The sequence below is a fragment of the Rutilus rutilus genome, assembly GCF_951802725.1.
Source record: "Rutilus rutilus genome assembly, chromosome: 11".
In the NCBI taxonomy this organism is placed as follows: Eukaryota; Metazoa; Chordata; class Actinopteri; order Cypriniformes; family Leuciscidae; genus Rutilus; species Rutilus rutilus.
In genome coordinates this window covers 25,614,631-25,635,768 of record NC_140216.1, presented here as the reverse complement: position 1 = coordinate 25,635,768, position 21,138 = coordinate 25,614,631, and the positions used below count along the sequence as shown (strand labels likewise).

Sequence of the window (21,138 nt, the reverse complement as noted above, 5' to 3'; positions counted from 1 at the left end):
CTAAACTAACGGAAAATAAAGCTTCAAGCCCAGAAGTTTCCAAGCAGAACAACAGTAATGACTTTATGAACTTCTCCACTTATAAGATTGATAATATCAGGGAGAAAATTATAACTATGCAACCATCTACTACAGTATCGTATCAGGGAGTGCATTGTAGTGTATTGTAGCTTATGCAAAAATTCGATTCATTCATTGCTATAGAAGAGGAAGAACGTTAAAATCATCTAAATCGTAAATCTACTGAAAGAGATGCTTCCAGAGGTCATAGATCCTCTTCTTAATACCATTAAAGGGATACTTCAGGATTTAGCATCAAGCTTTGTATCAGTAGAAAACCCATAGTGTTTTCAAATTTCCTCCCTCATGTCCCCCTGAGACGAGAGATTTATGTATTTTTTGTCTGGAAAAAATCCTCCGATGAGCGCAAAAATCGTAATTTTGCGTCATCTGAGGATTTTTTGGCCAGAGGCTAAAGACTACAGCCAGTAGTAGGGGCTGTTCTGCATGTTTTCAACCCGCCCATAGAGGGTGGGATCTCACTCACAGAATGTACACATAGTGTCAGCCGTCTTTCTTTGGAAGCTAAGCTAGCAGGCTCTTGTTCTGTGGAGAAAGCCGAGTAGTAGGAGAAAGCTGAGTAGTAGGGGTTACCATCCTCTTTTTCCCGGACATGTCTGGCCGTCGAGATCGTCCAAAATGTTCGGGATTCAGCCTCGTCCTGCTCGCCACAGTAAACATAATGAATGGCAACTGTAGAACGCAAAAGCCGAATCCCGGACATTTTGGGCGATCTCGAAATCCCGGGCAGACTCGTCACGGAGACTCACTAGTCTTGTTGTTTAACTGCGCGCTCTTACCGGTAGGCGTGGCTTGGGAGTGACCTCGTAGAGCAGCGAAGCAAGTGCATTCTGGGAGTTGTTGTCTTTCATCCACATAAGCCAAAAATAAATTTTCTGGCTTTTCTCAGTCTAGAAGGCTCAGAATTAGTCAATTACAGGCCAATCTCGAATCTACCTTTTCTGTCAAAGATACTAGAAAAAGCGGTATCCACACAACTATGTTCCTTTTTAGAAAGAAATTATATCTGCGAGATTTTTCAGTCATGATTTAGACCGTACCATAGTACTGAGACTGCTCTCATGAGAGTTACAAATGATTTGCTCTTATCATCCGATCGTGGTTGTATCTCGCTATTAGTGTTACTCGATCTTAGTGCTGCATTTGATACTATTGACCACAGCATTCTTTTAAATAGACTCGGAAATTAGGTTAGCATTAGTGGAATTGTATTAGCATGGTTTAAATCATACTTATCTGACCGTTATCAGTTTGTAGCAGTAAATGAAGAGATGTCTCATCGATCACAAGTTCAGTATGGCGTACCACAAGGCTCAGTACTAGGACCGTTGCTTTTCACTCTGTACATGCTACCCTTGGGAGATATCATTAGGAAGCATGGAATTAGTTTTCACTGTTATGCTGATGATACTCAGCTCTATATTTCTTCACGCCCTGACGAAACTTACCAATTCACAAAATTAACGGAATGCATAACTGATATAAAAAATTGGATGACTAGTAATTTCCTACCACTTAATTCTGAAAAAACAGAGATTGGCAATTCTTAGACTACGGGCACTTTCGTGTCCTTTGATCATATTTTATAAAAAACATTTAATTTTGAAAAATTCACACTTTCATAGTTAAATTTACAATGAGAGTACTTTAGGAACTTTTTACCGGTAGTCTACGATGATTTTTTCACCTTTTTAAACATCATTATACATGCAAATATTGCTGTTTTGTGCTTGTCCCACACCCAGACTTCTGATCTTCAATAATGAAAAAAGTGTAAAAAAAATATTTATCAATTTTTTTTTTATTATGACTGACTAAAGTATCAGTAAAAGAATCAAAACATAATTGAGGTATTTAAGGTCAGACAACTATTAATGTGATTTTATATACAAAATGTAGTTGTCCCACAGTATTGCATCATTTCCACCACAACGCTGTAATGTCCCTTTAAAAAGTTTTTTTGAAAGATTGTTTGGGTAGTTTCTATGGAGATGAACAATGACATCACAGCACATGTCTACCATGGAGGAGATTTTGAATTTCTTCAGCAACTTGGAGAAGAAAACTCAAGGTAAATATTGCTTGAAATGAAAATATTTTTATTGTATGTCATTTCCAAACATGGCGTAACATCAAATGAGTTTGTAAATAAATGTATTTATTTAACACAAATAGATGTATTTTGCATGCATGCAATGCTAGCTACCAATTCATAGCTAATCTGTAATACTAGCTTGGATTTTTTTACAAAATACTGTAGGATTATCATTTCCACCACCATCATTTCCACCACATTACCTTCTTGGGTGGAAATGACAAAGGTGAGGTGGAAATGACATTTATGCTCACAAAGTGGAATTCATAGATTGAGTGGCTACATATGAATATTTTATTTATTGAAATGTACAACGCTAATGTATTTATTCAAATATATATTTGTTGAAATGCCTTTTCATCTATTTTTAAGATGCTGCGGAAGTCTCACTATTTGTGGTTAAAGTTGTTTACAGTAAGACTGTAACTGTTCATCTGGTTATGGAACCAAACAGACTAATGACTAATGATTTGTTAAATGGGTTTCAAATAAATGTTTTCTGTTTTTCTACATGGACGTCCATTCATTGTCATTTCCAGAACACCCAGTCATTTCCGCCACCTCATAACTTTTTAAAAATATGTACAAAATTCTAATCACTCATTAAAAATGTCTGCATAGTTTATGGGATAATGTTCCACTTAATGTCATAACACAAGTAGTTATTTTTCTGAAATGTATCTAACCAATGCAATATTATATTTCAGGTTGTGGTGGATGTAAGCTTTGTGTTTAGGCCTCATATTAATTTACTTAATCCACAAATCTATGGTAATTGCAATATAGGTATAAATTGGTAAAACTATGTGTGAAAGTGGTCTTACACTGTTAAGAAATTATGTATATCATAATAATTTTAAATAATAATCAAATATTTACATGAGATGGAAATGACATTTGTTCAGTGCGGATCGGAAAATATGTCAAAAAACACCAATTTGTCTTATAATGTAAGTGCGTTCTCTTATGGATCATTAAACTAGACTAGTTATATTTAACTGTTAGACTGTGACAATTTTGATTTGAACACTTTTTTTCCCCTCAAGTTCACAAGGCCAAAAGTGCCTGTAGTTGAAGAACCACCCAATAACATAGAATACTGTCTAACACTTGATGGCTGCTCTGTCAAGTCTTCGTCGTCGGTTAGGAACCTGGGTGTGATTGTTGTTGATTGTGGTTTGTAAAAAAAAAAAAAAAGTTGTTGATTGTGGTCTGTGGAATGTTGGTCCACTCCTCTTCAATGGCTGTGTGAAGTTGCTGGATATTGGCAGGACCTGGAGCATGCTGTCGTATACGACACTGTGTAAGTGCTCACTAACACAGATTTAGACAGATTTGTGAACAATATTTGAGAGAAATAGGCCTTTTGTGTACATAGAAAAAGTCTTAGAGCTTTGAGTTCAGCTCATGAAAAATGGGGGCAAAAACAAAAGTGTTGCGTTTATAATTTTGTTCTGTGTATAAATATATATTTGTCCTCACATTCTTTAGTTCCCTGTTAGTGACATACCTGACTGAAAGGCTCATTATGCGGCTCATTGAGAGGAGGCGCTTGCGCACGCGGCGACTCGCAGCTACAGGTGTCGGTGTGCTTGTTTGTGCTTTGGCTGTTTTCTTTTTTTTTCAACACTGTTGGACGCAGAGATTTGGCCTATAGGCCTACCTTACTAAAGAACTGGAAAAGGAGTAGGCTAAATGGAGAAAATGGGGGTAATTGTTTTACTGACTTTGATCCACCTGAGTTTGTGTTTGTTCGAATCACCTCAGGAGTCGGTAAGAATCCAATATTCCCGGGAGTTTCTTTTACAATGGTACAAGCCTAACAGCGTGAAGCAATCCGCGGGATGTGGCTATCCTGATCTGGGAAGTTTTTCAGCTGTTTGGCAAAAACAAAATCGCTCTAGACATAAGGATTTAACATTTAAAATTCGGAAGAGAGGACGGAAAGGAGGTGTTCTCTTACGAGAGATACTCTCGTACTGCGTAGAATACGCTAGGGGAAAATCCTTTTCCACGAGAATACTGAAGCCAAAAAATTATCCTTAATTTTGTATTAATGTAAAACGCGTTGCGGCAGCATACAGACATAGGCGAGGCAGCTCGCGCGCCTATTGGCTGGTCTGCTGGCAACTGCTTAAGCCTATCGAGCGAGACCTAGAGTGACGTCAGACCCAATGAGGGCGCTTTGCGCCCTCTGCGTCACGTCCCGCCGAAACGGGCGTGGCTTAGGTCTATAAATACCTCTCGCAGGCTTGATATCTCTGATTTTTCATCCTTCAGCGAAGCAACTCACATCGCTGGATCCGAGAAGAAGCCGCGCTGTTGAAAAGGCACTTCAGCGGGACGAGTCGACGAAGCTGCTGGCCGCGCCGCCTTCATCGCCTTCCTGCTGCGCTATCCAGCGCCTATATCCTTTCTCTGCATTGTGTGTGTGTTCGCCGGCGCGACACACACTGTCTAAAAGAGCGGCGTCTTTTTTAAGATGCCTTCCTGCGGCTCGTGCAGAGCCACACTCAGCGACGGGGACCGCCATGTCATATGCGCTTCCTGCCTGGGTCAAGATCACGCAGCTCTCGCGCTCGCTGACGGCGGCTGCCCTCACTGCGAGCTGTTGCCATTAGCGACTCTGAGGACTCGCTTGGCACTATTCAACGAGACTGCGCCCACACCTGCTGTTGTGCCGCGCCGTAAAAAGCGCCGCGCTCAGCGAATCCCGGAGCCCTCTCCCAGCCGTCAAAGCTCGCCGGTGCGCCCGCCTGCTTCTCCGGTTTCATCAGCATCACTTCCTGACGGACAACGGCCGCGGTCTGCCGCCGCTTCCGTCGACGACGCTGATGAGATCGACGCGCTGCTGCGAGAGGGGGATTCCTGCTCTCTCTTAGCATCAGGCAGTGAGAATTGGGCGAGCTCTGAGGATCTCGCCCCCCCCTGCCCGTGCTTCAACGGGAAAGAGAGCAAGCATTGAGGCGGAGCTCATGCGCGTTCTCACTCAGGCCACGGCGAGCCTCGGCCTCGAGTGGATTACGCCCGAGCAGCCTGCTCACAACCGGCTGGACGGCTACTTCCTGCCTGGGGAGCGCACTTCACCTGCATCCACGCCAGCGCCCTTTCTTCCTGAGCTTCATGAAGAAGTCGCTAAGTCTTGGGGCTCCCCTTTTTCTGCCAGGACACGATCCTCTGTTTCTTTGGCGTTCTCCGCTGTCGATGACGCAAAGAACAGAGGCTACCACTCCCTGCCGCCGGTCGAAGAGGCTATTGCAGCGCACTTATGCCCGCCCTCCGCTGGACGGCGTGCTAAGATGGCGCTGCCCTCAAAAGCCTCCCGCACGACGTCAGCCCTGCTCCGCCGCGCTTTCTCCGCCGCCGGGCAGGCCGCGTCAGCGTTGCACACCATGGCCACGCTCCAGATATACCAGGCCGATCTCCTCCGCAAGCTGGATGAGAAAGGACCTGACGCAATCTGCATGCCGGACCTGAGAAGCGCTACAGACTTCGCTCTCCGCGCTACCAAGTCAGCGGCACAGGCCATTGGACGGAGCATGGCCTTGCTCACCGTGTCTGAAAGACATCTAGGGCTGACGCTCTCGGACATGTCTGAATCAGAGCGCACCGCGTTCCTCGACGCGCCGCTTTCCCCTGCCGGCCTCTTCGGAACCTCGGTCAAAGATTTCGCCGATAGGTTCGCTGAAGTGCAGAAAGCGACCCAGGCCATGAAGCACTTCCTCCCGAAGCGCTCCAGTTCTGCAGCAGGCCGTGCGAAACCGTCTGCTCAGAGCTCACAGCCTAAGCCTCCGTCCACTGCCTCCTCTTCACAACGCCGCCAGACCCAGAGCTCGAGACCGCGCTCTCGCTCATCCAGCCGCCACCCCGCCCCGCGTGGCCCGCGGCCAAAGGTTGCGTTGAAGCCAGAGGCCCCGAAATCGTCCTAGCACGCCTAGGAAAGCGACGGTGTCCAAGTCCCGCTGCGGCCGGACTTCCACCAAAGCTTGCCGCTCGTCCAGTTCCAGGAAGTGTGACTGGTCCAGCGTATTTAGCAGCCAACAAGCCGGTTCCATTGCCCGCTTGCCTGCACAAAAAAGCCGTTTTTATGGCTACCCAGATAAATCCCTTAAAGAGTGTATTTTCTGGTGTCCCGGCCACGGCCGACGGTGTTTCATGTGTAGAAAAAATGCCCACTACTCAGTGCCCATTCCTACACACAAGCACAGCCCTTCACACAGGGCTCGCGCACATAAAATCGACTCAGATCGATTGCGCATTAAACGTAGCAAACGTGCCCACTACCCAGTGCCCACAAACGCTACTTCCCACATGTCTCACGGTCTCTGTAAATACGAGACCAGTATGCATACGCTCTGCTCACGCGAGCAATGCTGTAAAAGTGGTGTATGTGCCCGCTGCTCTGCGCCCACGCCCACACACAGACATGGAATTAGCCCAGCCCTCCCCCTCTCAGTTAAACACTACAGAGTCGAGCGCGGGCATTTTGCCCGCTGTTATCAGCGCGCCCCCTGCCTCAGATGTCATGAGCGCGACTCTTATGTCACAGCACACCGAAGCCGCTGTATCGCGAGCCGATCAGAGCGTGCTTCGCATCCAGCCCCTAGCTACTCGCGCACTTGCGTGGGAAAAGCTTCCCGGGGTTTCGAGATGGGTGCTGAACATCATAAAAGAAGGCTATTCGCTGCAGTTTCGCCGGCGTCCGCGCCGCTACATAGCGCGCGTCGAGACCACGGTAGAATCGAAAGTAGCTCATCTACTTCGAGCCGAGATTCTGAAACTGTTGAGCAAAGGGGCTATAGAACCCCTATCTCAAGCTCAAAGCGAAGGGGGGCTTTACAGCAGATACTTCCTGGTGCCCAAGAAAGACGGGGGTCTCAGACCCATACTAGATCTGCGGCAGCTGAACAGAGCGCTTGTGAAGCGCCAGTTCAGGATGCTCACGACCGGAAAAATCCTTGCGCATGTCCGCCGAGGGGACTGGTTTGTGTCAATAGATCTAAAGGACGCGTATTTTCAAATACAGATAGCGTCACGTCACAGGCGATTTTTGAGATTCGCCTTCGAGGGCCAGGCATATCAGTACACAGTCCTGCCTTTCGGCTTGTCCCTGGCACCCCGTACATTTACGAAGTGCATGGACGCAGCGCTCGCACCCCTCAGACTGCGGGGCATACGAGTGCTGAACTATTTGGACGACTGGCTGATTCTAGCCCAATCTCACTCAGAGCTCGTGGAGCACAGGACCATTTTACTCGATCACCTCGAGAATCTCGGTCTCGCAGTGAACTGGGAAAAGAGCTCGCTATTCCCCAGACAGATTATATCTTTTCTGGGAATATAACTGAACTCGCTGCTAATGACAGCACGCCTGTCATCTCAGCGCACACTGGACATTTGGCGCACAGCCGGCTCGTTCCGCTGCGGCGCGATAGTCCCTCTCAAGACATTTCAAAGGATGCTAGGTCTGATGGCCTCAGCATCATCAGTTCTCCAGTTGGGCCTTCTGCGCATGCGCCCACTGCAGTTCTGGCTCAAAAAGAGAGTGCCACGCACAGCGTGGGCCTCCGGTCGGCTTCGCTTCAAGGTCAATCAAGCGTGCATTGCAGCTCTGAAACCTTGGGAGGCAAAAGACTGGTACCAATCAGGTGTAAGCCTGGGGACTTCCTCGAGAGTGACGGTGGTGTCCACGGACGCATCCACCTCGGGATGGGGAGCGCTGCTCGAGGGCAGACCGCTTTTTGGCCAATGGTCAAAGCAGGAGAAGCTCCTACATATCAACTGCCTCGAAATGTTGGCAGTGAGCAAGGCGCTCACGCGCTTTTGTCCCCTGATAAGGGGACACCACGAGCTAATACGTTCAGACAACGTCTCAGTGGTGTCCTACATAAATCGCCAGGGCGGCCTCAGGTCCCTGACTCTGTACAGGCTAACCACTCTCGCTGAGAGCAGCGCACGTGCCAGGGCTCCTAAATATAGGGCCAGACAGACTGTCCAGGAACCAGGTTCCGACAGGAGAATGGTCTTTGCACCCACAGACAGTCCAGCTGCTGTGGAGGAAATTCGGCAGAGCGGAAGTAGACCTGTTCGCGTCTCAAGAAAACGCTCACTGTCCAGAATTTTTCTCGAAGAGCAAGGACGCGCTGACCCACGAGTGGCCTCGCCGTCCTCTCTACGCTTTTCCCCCCGTCTCCCTCCTGACACAGGTGGTAGAACGGGTCAGGGAAGAAAGATGCTCAGTGCTGCTTGTAGCCCCACTTTGGATGAGCCAACCTTGGTTCCCAATTGTGATGCAGTTAGCAAGCACCGCCCCGTGGCCAGTGCCTCTGAGGAGGGATCTCCTCTCTCAAGCCAACGGCTCGATCTGGCATCCTCACCCAGAGCTGTGGTCCCTTCATGTGTGGGCCATCAACGGGTACCCGCTGACCTCCCACAGGGAGTGTTAAACACTATCACGCAGGCTAGAGCTCCGTCTACGCGACGTCTCTATGCCTCCAAATGGTCGGTGTTTTCTGGCTGGTGCACAGCTCGTGGTGTGTCACCCCTCCATTGCGGTGTGACGGAGGTTCTCTCCTTCCTACAGGAGCTGTTGGATAAGGGCAGGTCCCCTTCCACGCTCAAAGTCTATCACTGCATGAAAAGTGGGATTTTCGACAGTTACCGGCGCTGTAGATTGTCGTGGAAGTTCAGGTTTACGACTGCAAACGGCAATTTACAGGCAACACTGCAAACTGTCGGAAATTGTCGGAAATTGACGTGGGACTTGCTTGCCCCGTGACCCCCCTCCCTCTAATGCTTTAACATGTAAATGAGACTGCTGTGAGCTTTACAAATGCAAATGAGGGTAGCAGGGGGAGTTTTATCCCAGGTGACTCAAAGGTATTAACTTAATTCTAAAAAAAATACAATATTTATTTATAACGCAAAATTAAAAACAGCCAAGGCTGACCAAAGTGCTGTACAGGGCAATGGATAAAATGCAGGGCAGAAACAGGACAATTAAAAAAAAAACAATAGTTGTGTCAAGGGGTATTAAAAGTTTTCAAGGATGTTTTGAAGATGGAAATTGAGGGAGCTAGTCTGATATAGAGGGGTAGACTGTTCCAAAGTTTTGGGCCTGCAGTCGCAAAAGTGCAGTCGCCTCGTTTTTTAAGTCTGGATCTGGGCACGATGAGAAGACAGTGATCACTGGATCTCAAAGTACGAGATGGAGTGTACGGGCAGAGGAGATTGGTCAGATATTGGGGGGCCGGTTTGTTAAGAGCTTTATACACAAATAGTACAATTTTAAAATCAATCCTGAATGTGACAGGTAGCCAGTGGAGTTTGAATAAAATAGGGGTGATCGACTCATATTTGCGTGTCCCGGTGAGAAGTCTAGCCGCTGCGTTTTGAACTAGCTGTAGACGAGAGAGAGAGGCCTGAGATAGCCCAAAATAAAGTGAGTTACAATAGTCTAAGGCCATCCTTAAAAATATTCTTGTTTGCCGTAACCCGACCGACCCTGTCAATTTAGTAGCCTACCGACCCAATTATTTATTTTTTCCCCCTTTTAGTCCGACCGACTTGCCGGCTGAAACTTGTGTTAAGACCAACCGCTTTTTTGTAACTCTTCAAACAACTAATATAAATGCAATAAAATAATATTAGTTATTAAGTATTGTGAATATAAATTCCGTAGGCCTGCATACAAACATAAGCTATAGCAGTGTGATTTTTATTTCAAAATAAGAGATTTTTGTTTAACGGTAACACCAGTGACACAACTCCAGGGGACCACTACTTTCATTATAAATTTTATAATATGTATTCTGCATTTTTTTTATATATATATCATTTACATAATATATTTGATAGTTATGTATACATTATTGTATTTTAAATGGTGTAAAAATCTGTTATTGACCTCAAAATAAAGCATTTTCCCTCTGTACATGACTGTGGGGACGAGCACTTCTGTGGTGCTTGAAATTATATATAATTCATAAAAATCAAATATTGCCACATTGATGGCTCAAGAGGGTGTAATTGTTCAAATAACATATTGTTTTATTTTAAAATGTAAAGAAATTGTAACCCTAAAGTGTTTTTTAAGTGTAATATTTCTGTAAAGGCTAGGGACAGAAAAATGGACATTTTCATAGAATGACCCTCTTACATTTTAGCTTAAATTGATATATTTAATGAAAGTAGCTAGATTAGTTACTATGTGTCATTAGCAATAGCCAATGTTATGTAAAAAAGACACAAAACCATTTATTTCAACAATTAATTTCAATCAGGCTTTGCCACAAAGGTAAAATGTGCATTCCATGCAAACAGCATCACAATATCTTAGAGCCCAACCACTGTGCATAATACAACATGAACAGAAGATTGTATTTGACTCATGCTGCATATACATACGCAATGACAAGAATTATGCCTACTGTACATATAGAGTTACAACTACGATTAGAGTTGTTTACATAAAATGTACCTCGTTTCTATTTTGCATTAAAAATGTTTGTGGCCCCTTTAAGAAATCCCTCTCTTCTCGCGATACTATTCACTTGTGCTGGATGCGTGCGCGCGACCAGAGAACGGCAGCCATTTTTCATTGTTCAGGAGAGCTCCATGACGGTGCGTGCATCGATCGGACTCTGTGTTATACGTTCTTCTTTCTTGGTAAATATTACTCCAATATCTTTAATATGCAGAAATAAGTTGTGAAGCGAAGTTAAAAGAACATTTGATGTGTACATTTTTGTTTATAGATTTATTTGGAGCGCATGTGTGACGAGTGAACCTCGTGGTGATCGGACGGTAAAGGATTGGGTATGTACGTTTTATGGTTTATGGGGGAAATTACTGATGGCATGTTTATTTGACAAATCTGTTAATGAGTTGAATCTATATTCTGTGATTATACAGTATAACTTTATGGTTAAATGCATATTTCTGGTTCCGCATGGCATGATTAAACGTGGGTTGTGGCTTTGTTAAAGTGCTTTTATTTCTCTTGTAACTTAGGCCTAACGTTACTTCAGCCACTGCCGTATTCCAGTTTGTGTTATCGTATTTAATTGTAGCCTAACATATTTTGGTTTGGAGAAATCAATTTAAATCTGACCAGTTGCAGTGTATTACACTGTATTTCAGTTTGAATTGAGTTAAGTACTCTGTGGATTTGGGCATTGATCCACTGGTTAAGCTTTTTGTGACATTTGATTGTCATCTTCAAATTTACTGTAAACTGTTTCTACAATTTTTTTTTTTTTTTTTTTGTTTAACTAGTGAAATCTATTTTTTTTCTTGTGAAATCTCTTCGAACAAGGCAAACTTTTTTCTTAATCAGACTTTTATCTGTTTAATTGTGCTTCCATTGACCGCTGTCACTTATTTTAAACAGCAGTCAGAATAAAACCCCAATTTCAAAAAGCATAGTTTGCTTCCGGTGTGTATTTCTGCAATTTCACCCGGTTGCATTTTTTCTCCTTTGTTTAAATTTACTGTGACTTATGTTGTTCTTATTAATTTTACTGTGACTTATGTTGTTCTTATTAATATCACTCTCAATTAATTGTTTTCCAGCTGCCTTTAAGACATATTACACGACAGTGCGCAGGAGCTTCAGGTACAAACAACCAGATCTTGCATTGCAGGCGGAAGCTGTGGTGAATTCAGCTCGGAGTCGAGCGAGAAGAAAGACGGTAAGATTTATTAGATTAGATTCGTTTTTGGTCAATGTGACTATTTTTCAGGTGCATTAATAGATGTGTGTTGTCCATACGCAGTGCATTGCGCAGTACTGATTGTCTTTATTGGTTTTAACAGCTGCTAGAAGCGAGACAGAGTGTGCTAGCTGAGGATGAGGTGGGCCTTCGGAAGTGTGCTACCATAGACCTGATGTCTGATGAGGAAGACGGCATCGTTGGCGGGGTGTCTGGATGGATTGTGCGACCTCCGTCCTGTCGCAGCCAGGAGCTCACCGAGCTCTGTACCACGCTGCAGTCGAGATTAGAGTCGACTCCAAAGTACAGGGCAACGCACCACAGACGTCTGCAAAATGGACCGAATTCAGACAGAATGCCGCTAGTTACCTGCAGCTGTATTTTGTCAGGCCTTGTGAAATGTAAGAATATTCTGTTTTTCATGATTTCATCATAAAGCAAGAGGTCATGGGATTGATGGCTATTATTTGTTTAATAATTGTAAATAATCCTGTAATTTACAGGAAGCAGTATGCCATCTTCACAACTCTGAGACAAATTGTGGGCGCTACGAACTGGATCAAGATAAAAAAAAAAAAAAAAAGAATCTTACATTCTTTTATTTTTTTTCTTTCATAAAAACTTACAAACATTTTAAAGGTAAGATTCAAAGAATATGCTTTCATTCTCTTGTATAAGAAAATAGATCCGTTATAGTTTACGATCTTAATCATACATTTTGTTTCCATAGAGTAACCTCGCCTCATAACGAGGGCGTAACCTCACATTTACTCAGAGCTATGTCTGCAAGTCCAGATTTTCATGACGCTGATCATGACGACATTGTAAGTAACTTTGACTATTTTCTCCTTGTTTCATTTTACTGTGACTTGAGTTGTTTTTATTCATATCACTCTCATTTAATTGTTTTCCAGCTTGCCTGTAAGACATACTACGAGACAGTACGCAGGAGCTTCAGGTACAAACAACCAGATCTGGCATTGCAGGCCGAAGCTGTGAAGAGTTCAGCTCGGAGTCGAGCGAGAAGAAAGAGGGTACGATTTTTAGTCAATGTGACTATTTTTCACGTGCATTAATAGATGTTTTGTGTCCATACACAGTGCATCACAGTACTGATTGTCTGTATTGGTTGTTTTTACAGCTGTTAGAAGCGAGACGGTGTGCTAGGTGAGGATGACGTGGGCATTTGGAAGTGCGCCACCATAGATCTAATGTCCGATGAAGTTCAACCACCAGCCAGGAGCTCACAGAGCTCTGTGCTACGCTGCAGTCAAGATTAGAGGCGACTCCTAAATACAGGGCAACGCACCACAGACGTTTTCAAAGTGGATCGAATTCAGAGAGAACGCCGCTAGTCACCTACTACAGCTCCGAAGATGAAAACAGACACTGAGCTTCCAATTTGTTGTGTGTGCAGATGATCTATGCTTTGTACATAGGTGTATATTGTTTTGTGTCTGTGCTAATAAAGCTCTTTCTTTGAATAAACAGCATGTCCCTGGCAAATTTTCCATTCCTTTATAAATTCATGTCCTTGATGGTAATAATAGTGTAGTCCATAGGTTAACAATGACATGAATATACCACAGAATAGCATATTATGAATATAAAAAAATAATTTATATATTATTATTTATATGAATATTATAATTTTTTGAATTTTTAATGAGCGAGGGTGACCAATAGTAACAGATCTGCCAACCAATCACGAGTGATTTTTCTTGTTTAAACCACGTGGGTTCAACCAATAGTGAGTGAGGAAATTCAAGCCTTTCTCTGGCGGGAGCTGCTATTCATATGGTAATTAGAGCCATTCACACCTCCGGCGCGAGCGCTCTGCATACGTCATGGTTCGTTTCCGGCAATATTCGGCACAGACGAACGCGACGTTCACAGGCTGTAAATTGTCGTTAACTGCCGAAAATTAGGGAGATTTACGGCCGTTTACGGGGTCGGAAATCCCAATTTTCATGCAGTGTATGTGGCAGCCATAGCAGTGTTCTCTTCGACCACGCTTGGCCAGTCAATTGAAAGGAACGATTTAGTCATTCGCTTCCTTAGAGGAGCTAAGAGACTGAATCCTCCCAGACCTCCCACAGTCCCTATATGGGACCTTTCTACGGTACTGGAAGCCATGAAAGGTCATCCATTCGAGCCCTTGCAGAAGATTGATCTTAAACACCTGTCTTTCAAGACGGCGTTTCTTCTGGCTCTCGCTTCAGTGAAGCGCATAGGGGACTTACACGCGCTCTCAGTAAGCGCGACGTGCATGGAATTTGGGCCTAATGACTCTAGAGTTATACTCAAACCTAAGCACGGTTATGTTCCTAAATCCCTCAATACACCATTCAGAGCACAGGTCATCTCCCTGTCTGCCCTGCCAGTCACTGAAGGGAACATGGACGAAAGCTCCCTTTGCCCAGTCAGGGCATTAAGAGCTTATGTGTCTCGCTCGTCTGTTTTCAGACAGACGGAGCAGCTCTTTGTTTCATTCAGCGGGCGTTCTAAGGGACTAGCCGCTTCGAAACAAACCCTATCCAGATGGATAGTGGACGCAATAGCGCTAGCTTACACAACCAGGGGCATGCAGTGCCCACTGGGTGTCAGGGCGCACTCCACGAGAAGCATGGCTTCATCGTGGGCCTGGTCAAGTGGGATTGCCTTGCAAGATATTTGTATGGCGGCAGGCTGGGCCTCTCCGTCTACATTTATAAGGTTTTACAACCTAGAGGTTCCCGCACTACAGGCCAGACTACTGTCGGTCTAGTGTGGCCAAATCTCATACACTGACACTGTCAGTTATGCAGCTATTGAGTATTGCAGTGCTGCTCTATGCTGCCATGTAGGAAGATAGTGGCTAAGCCCCTCCTCTTCCAGGATTCCCTGTGAGTCCCCTGGGTGATTGTGTACTGTATGAACTCCGGGCTGTCGCCCTTGAGTCTATAGTATCAGATCCCAGCACGCACGGCCTTTTACAGTAGGTTCCCCTAGCGTATTCTACGCAGTACGAGAGTATCTCTCGTAAGAGAACGTACTCGGTTACTAACGTAACCTCGGTTCTCGCTAGAGAGAGGAACGAGTACTGCGTATCCTGCCGTGCATGCACGCGCTCTGGTTGCTTCGACTATGAAAAACCAGAGATATCAAGCCTGCGAGCGGTATTTATAGACCTAAGCCACGCCCGTTTCGGCGGGACGTGACGCAGTGGGCGCGAAGCGCCCTCATTGGGTCTGACGTCACTCTAGGTATCGCTCGATAGGCTTAAGCAGTTGCCAGCAGACCAGCCAATAGGCGCGCGAGCTGCCTCGCCTATGTCTGTATGCTGCCGCAACGCGTTTTACATTAATACAAAATTAAGGATAATTTTTTGGCTTCAGTATTCTCGTGGAAAAGGATTTTCCCCTAGCGTATTCTACGCAGTACTCGTTCCTCTCTCTAGAGAGAACCGAGGTTACGTTAGTAACCGAGTACGTTCGCCAGAAAAAAAAAAAAAAACAGATTCTTTCTAAAATTCCTCTCCCTACAATTTTGTTAACGAATGTGCAGTCTCTAAGGAAAAAGACGGATGAGCTTCAAGCTATGGTGAAATTCCAGCATGACTTCAGGAATGTTTGCGTGACGGCGTTCACGGAGACTTGGCTCTCCGAGGGGGATTTGGATTCGAGCCTACGACTGGATGAATTCGGAGTGCCCGTTCGCATGGATCGGGATGAGACGGTAACCGGTAAGTAGGTGGGGTATGTCTGTATATTAGAGAAAACTGGTGCAAATCTGCGTACGTTAAGGGGAGAGTGTGCACGAAAGGCATTGAGTTACTGACTGTGGCACTAAGACCTCAGTACTTGCCCCGGGAGTTTCCTCAGCTGTTCGTTACGGTTGTTTATATTCATCCCCGAGCAAATTAAGATAATGCGGTAAGGGAGATTGAACGTGTGGTTCATGAACTGTAATCTGCATCTCCTGACGCACCCGGTTTTATTCTGGGAGATTTTAATAAGTGTACTTTGAAGAAATCACTGGGCCATTTCAATCAGTATGTAACTTGGCCAACTTTTTTTTCCAACAAAATTTTGGATTTGTGTTATGGATCGATTAAAGGAGCTTATAAGTCATTTGGTAAACCGCCTTTGGGATCCTCTGATCACAATATGGTATTACTTGTCCCTATATATAAAACTGTTCTGAAACGTGAAAAGGCACAGGTAATCAAGATGAAAGACTGGTCTGAAGATGCTACATTACGTTTAAAAGGGTGTCTGGATTGTACAGACTGGACTGTTTTTATGGACTCTGGTTTGGACATTGATCAAGTAACAGATGAAATTTGTAGTTATGTGACGTTTTGTGAGGATATGTTAATACCTGTGAAATCGTTTAAGAAATTTTCAAATAGTAAACCGTGGGTTACAAAATCACTCAAGATTCTTCTGTCAAAAAGAAATAGGGCTTTCAAAGAGGGAAATATTGTAGAGCATTATATGCTAAAAAGAGAAATTAAGTGCGAAATTAAGAGGGCTAAAGCAGCTTATAAGGAAGATCTCGAGTTCAAAATGAAAAAGGGAAAATTAGGTTCTGTTTGGGAGGGGATGTATTTAATAACAGGTCAGGATAGTAGGAAAATAAATAATAGAACTAGTTTGAACGGATTCAGTTCAGATGCAGCTTTAGCGCAGGATTTTAATCATTTTCATTTAAGATTTGATACGTATAATTTTAAACTGGAAATTGAGGTTTTTGAAAAATAAATGTAGGATAAGCGGAGAGAATGTATGTGTCCCTTTTGATGTGGGGGATGTGATAACAGCTTTTAAACAGTGTAAAATTAGGAAGGCACCGGGGCCTGATAATATAGGGGGCCGTTTACTCAAGGAATGTGCTGAGCAGTTAGGACCAATATTTTATGAGATTTTTGTTTGGTTCCTACAACTACAACAAGTACCTGCACGGTGGAAGCAGTCTATTGTTATTCCATTGCCAAAAAAACAGAATGCACAGATAATAGATGATTTTAGACCTGTGGTGCTCACATCCCTAGTTATGAAATGTTTGGAAAAATTAGTTAAGAGAGAAATTATGCAAAGGACAGAGAGATGTCTAGATCCTCTTCAATTTGCGTACAGGGATAAACGAGGTGTAGAGGATGCAGTTGCAACTCTCTTACATTTAATATTTCAGCATTTAGAGAAGCCGAAAACTTTTGTTAAATTAATTTTTATTGATTTTTCATCTGCCTTCAACACCATTCAGCCACATATTTTAGTTGAGAAACTCATTGAAGAATTTGGGTTGGATTTTTATTTGGTAGGCTGGATTTGAGATTTCCTTGTGCAGAGAACACAGAGAGTCAAAGTAAATGACTGTTTTTCTGAATGGCTCGTGTCATCTACCGGGTCACCTCAAGGATGTGTCCTCTCTCCCTTATTATTTATTCTGTATACTAATGATTGTAAGAGTAGGTTTAGTAACAGGCATATCATAAAATCTGCTGATGACTCTGTAATTGTTAGCTTATTGAGTGAGGAGGATTCTATGCACGGTCCTGTGGTTGATGATTTTATTGTTTGGTGTCAGAATGCTTTTTTAAAACTTAATGTTCTGAAAATTAAAGAGAGGACTTTTGATTTTAGATTGAGGGGAAAATCAATTGATGATAAGCAAATAAGTATTAATGGAGCGGGTATCCAGAGTGTTGAACAGTACAAGTATTTGGGTACTGTCTTAGATTGTAAATGGACTTTTTCCGCAAATACTGATGCTTTGTGCAAGAGGGGGCAGCAAAGATTGTATTGTTTGCGGAAACTAAGATCATTTAATGTGGATAAAACATTGATGTGCATGTTTTACAAATCCTATATTGAATCACTTTTATCTTTTTCTTTGTTTTGCTGGTTCAATTCTCTGAACGTGAAAAATAAAAATCGTATTGAGAGTATTGTAAATCAGGGAAATAAAATAACGGGGAGGAAGCAGATGACTATGGCCCAGTTATACCATTGACAGGCTTTGGGTAAAGCCCAGACCATTTTGTTAGTTGATTCCCACCCCTTGTATTATGAGTTCCATCTCCTCCCTTCTGGTAGCCGGTACAGAACTCCGCTTAGTAAAACGAATCGGTTCAAAAATTCATTTATCCCCTCAGCTGTAAAGTTTTTAAACTCAAGGTAAATGTATTTATTGGGTACTGTATTTCTTGTATGTGTGTGAGACATTGTTTTATGTGTATGCTTGTATGCTGCAACCAAATTGCCTTCGGGAAACGAATAAAGATGAACTGAACTGAACTCATTATGCAGGTCATTGTTTTCTCAGGTGTGAATCACAGCATTATTCATGATCATTCATGCCCCCAAAGATATTGTCTTTCTAAACAAAAAGTGTGTTACAAAATTTAAATCAATGTGCTGTTTTATGTGAATGAGTAGGCAGGATGATTTTCACATAATTTTGAAGCAAAAACTCTAGGCGACAACATCCATTAGTCAAAAGTCTTGTATAGACATTTTTATTATGTGTTTTGTGGCCTTATTTCAGAAACTTACTTTTTTTTTTTTTTTTCAATAACCATACATAACCATTATTCTCTCAAATCTACAAACATGTACATACATGTTGCTCACATATTATGGTAGCCCTGTTTGTGCTGAATAGAGTGTAATGACACTTTTGCCATTAATATGTTTATAAGCAACTGAAAAAAAGCACAAATGTAAGGTCATGTCAAAACATCTCAAGGACCCCAAAAACACTTTGGACCCCTAAGGGTTAAAAGAATGTTTTGGTCAATAGTATCAAATGCAGTACTAAGATCAAGTAACACTAATAGAGAGATACAACCACGATCAAAAGATAAGAGCAAATAATTTGTGACTCTAATGAGAGCTGTCTCAGTACTATAGTACAGTCTAAATCCAGACTGGAAATCCTCGCAGATACCTTTTTTTTTTTTTTTTAAGGAACTTAGTTGTGAGGATACCGCCTTTTCTAGTATCTTTGACAGAAAAGGAAGATTCGAGTTGTGTTTTTTTAAGAAATGGTTTAATAATAGCCAGCTTTAAAGTTTTTGGTGATCCTAATGACAAAGATGAATTAATAATATTAAGAAGAGGATCTATGACTGTTGTGGTTTCAATCTTTTTGGGAAATCACTTCTCAGAGATCTTTGATGCCAAAAATATACCAGCAAACATTGGTCCGACGGCAACGTTGAGTCCCTGGCCAAAAATAGTTGCGGTAGGATGGCAAAAATATGTAAAAATATGTAACACAGAACTTTGCAAAAAAATGCATCCAGAAACGTTAGTACATGTCTACATTTCTCTGGGGTTGCATACAATTGTTGCTTTGACTTTTAGCTAGGCTTACGTGTAGTTCAATATACTGTTGTGAAAGGACGTCCAGTAGGTGACGTCCTTTACACGTGCATTTATAGTCCATCATGACCCTCGATGGAATCCTTATGAAATATGAAAAAGCAATTGTGCTTATGCCTTGGTTAATACAACTGCAATAATTCATTTAAGTTATTTTTTAAAGAGTATTTTTTTTGCAATAGGGGGGTCTTGCTTAGACGTATAAAGGATGTCAGTGGACGTCAATACACAATACAGAATACGTCAATACAGAATGTCTTCTGACGTCCTTTATACGTCTCAATTAAGACCCCCCTATTGCAAAAAATACATAGGCTATACTATAGTAATTTACAGTACATACTTGAGTGCTTTTAACCCGTAGTAAAGTACTTGAATTAATGTTTTGTGGTATGTATATAGTTGTTGTGGTATGTATATAGTTGTTGTGGTAACATAACTACAGTAGCCTAATATAAAATTACTTTACCCAGTGATTTACAAAGTTTTCTTATAATACAGTACACTACAGTTTACTTTAGTAAAAACTAAAGTATAGTATAGTTTGTTTTAAAGTTTATCAGTTCACTATAGTTAACACTAGCCTATATGCTGTAGTATTCATTTACAACGTGTTATAAGTACTATAAACCATAGTAGCTATTTTTTACTATAGTTTATTAAATATTATAGTATTTTTCATGTTGTTAAAAGCAGGAAATTTTTATAAAATACACAATTATTTGTATTTACATCTTTATTTAAATTATATTCACAAAGTGGTGATGTTATTTGATTGTGAAGGCACTGCATTTTAGTCATTCAACCTATTTTCTGTACATTATCATTCGATTATATAATTTTTATGACATTTATGCATGTAAAACAGATAGGCGTTGATTGCCAAAACTATGCTGCCAAAAGTAGTAACGAAACGCGCGATATTGCAACATCCCGCGATAGAATAGATTATCTCGTGAAATAACGTTATCGCGTTTTCATATTTCAACAACCACGAGGAGAGTAGGCCAGAGGAGATCGCCTTGTTGTGTTGAATTGGTAATCTACTGTCGTGTAAGTATATTTTCTTATGTTTTATTATTGTGGTTGACTTTTACTTGTTTTAGACGAAGGAATCAAAAGCATGCACATATTGTCAACTTAAATTTAGTTTGAATTTGGCAAAAAAAATTCTATAGGCTAAATGTCAGTAGGGTAATGTTAGTTATTCGTTAATATTATAAACCACCATGGGGTCTCTACACTAGTGATCGGCAGATCTAGATTTAGTTAGAGAAAATGTGCCATATTGTGCCGAGACTTCGTTGAAGCAAACGTGCCATATTCTCGAGACTTCGAAGCAATCATCACCCGTCTCCACGTTGACCCCTAGTGGTTAGAATAGTATAAATGCAAAATAAAAATCAGGCCAAACATGCCATGCATAACATATTTTGCAAATGTTTTATATGAAAATAAAATATATTAAATTCAATTAACTAATCATCTAATACGATTAAATATTGTCTGTATTTAAAGGGTCAATGACTGATAAGGATTTTCTACAGACCAATTTTGAAATACAAAAAAAGAACACCTGTTGCAATTGTACAATCATTAAGGATGTTGTGTACAAAAAAAAAAGTTCATATACATTTTTTAATTTAAGTGATTTTAGTTTTCCTCATCTAGATGAATTGGTCGTAAACATGATTAATTTTCATGTGGTGCAAACGTGATTTATATTTAAAATAATTAATTTCTTTAACATGCTTAACAGTTTTTTTTTAAAAAGTTCCTGAAGTATTTAGAAACAAAGTATTTGCATTTTTTTATTTTTAAATAACATTTTTTTGTTCTGTAAATTCAGAGTTGCCTTCTTAAATTTAGTTAACATACT

General features: G+C 42.1%; 1 protein-coding gene and 1 long non-coding RNA gene across 3 annotated transcripts in view; one reads left to right on the top strand and one right to left on the bottom strand.

Annotated features, from left to right (window-relative positions):
* Positions 1-21,138, bottom strand: part of p3h4 (prolyl 3-hydroxylase family member 4 (inactive)) — a 112,913-nt gene that overhangs the window by 57,899 nt on the left and 33,876 nt on the right. The window lies entirely within an intron of this gene.
* On the top strand, positions 8,471-14,162 carry LOC311299856. Of its 2 annotated transcripts, XR_014629204.1 has the most exons (8): positions 8,471-10,843; positions 10,933-10,993; positions 11,750-11,868; positions 11,993-12,290; positions 12,393-12,528; positions 12,620-12,713; positions 12,804-12,923; positions 13,031-14,162. It is a non-coding gene; the product is annotated as an uncharacterized lncRNA (long non-coding RNA). The 2 variants fall into 2 exon arrangements; XR_014629205.1 differs by having other exon boundaries at positions 8,473-10,993.